This window comes from Trichechus manatus, unplaced genomic scaffold, assembly GCF_000243295.1.
Source record: "Trichechus manatus latirostris isolate Lorelei unplaced genomic scaffold, TriManLat1.0 scaffold00005, whole genome shotgun sequence".
Taxonomy (NCBI): Eukaryota; Metazoa; Chordata; class Mammalia; order Sirenia; family Trichechidae; genus Trichechus; species Trichechus manatus.
Window position 1 is genome coordinate 4565563 of NW_004443941.1, and position 1395 is coordinate 4566957.

A 1395-nucleotide genomic window follows, 5' to 3' on the forward strand; every position below is an offset into this window, starting at 1 on the left:
CAAACATTATAATTATAATTTCTAGCCTAGTGTAATAATCCATAAACATTAGCATTGTTCTCAAACCATCCTGAATATGCAAAGTAAATTTTGAGTCACAAAGTATGTGCTCCACAGCCATCCTTCACATGAACAATTCTTAAAAACATCTTAGCATTTGATGCAGATAAGTTCATGAGCACCACTAACGCTCCTTGTTAGACCTTTTCCTGCCCTACGAGACTATTTTACAGCGTTCGGTTCAGGTCCTAAAGTGAATCAAACAAAAAGCTCGAAGATGAACAAATTAAGACAAGTGATTGTATTTTCAGTTAATACATCAGAAAAGTATAACAAGGGAAATTTCACATGACTTCTTAACTTTCCGAACGCAGATTTTTCTTTCTCATATATACAGCTACACACACCCATAGACACAAATATGCCCACCAACACACACACATGCATTGCTTTCACTGGGCTCACATTCTCTATTCTGTGCATTTCAGTGGCATAGCTTAACCAAAACTTCATCAAACAAGAGCTTCAAAAGTAAATCTTTTAGAATCTCTACTCATTCCCATCGGATTTCCTTCCACATAGGCAGCCTTTTGTTGGCCAGGATCAACATTAAAAAACATTCCTGGTCAGGTAGATGACAACATCTATTTAGCAGCAGCAAAACAGTGCAGCTTTTCCTTGTAATTTATCTTTGGTATCGGTATCATTCAGTGTTCCCCATGCTTCTCTTTAGAAGTACATCTAAATCTCCCTTAAAATACAGTTGAACACTCTTCTAGAGAATGTCCAACTTTATTTTAGTTCTCTTGATTTTGCAATGCACAGCTCTAGCAATGCATCTCAACATATTATTTGCTTTTGTCACTGGAGAGCTATGGTGGGAAGAGATCTCAGAAGTTTGCTTTTCAGGATGACTTCCTAGACTATATCCGATTTCTGCTGAGTGTTCATGTGCCTTCTCCCTGGGATGCCTGCGTATAATTCAAATTTTTTTCATTTCATTAAATTAGGAAATGGCGTGAGATGATTCTAGGCTACCAAACTTCTATATACTTACACATCAAGAAAAAAAAAATCTGATTTTCTAATTAGAGACTCAGGATGAAGTTGAGGGAAAGGGAGTAAAAAACTCAGTTTGGTGTTAGCAGTGGTGGTTGTGGCACAAGTAAGCAATGTTGTCAAAGGACATCTGGTATCTAAAAGCAAGACCACTATTAATTTTACAGGGATTAATGCACGGATGCTTCTTTAAATGTGCTTCTATTCTTCCCCAGTTTAGTCCATAGCAAGTCCAGTAGGAGAGAAAGGTTGATTACTTGGGAAGCCAATCCATCATTACTCTGAGAATACCAGAGATGGTTCCAGGTATGGTGGGGTTTGGAATCTACCACTGCA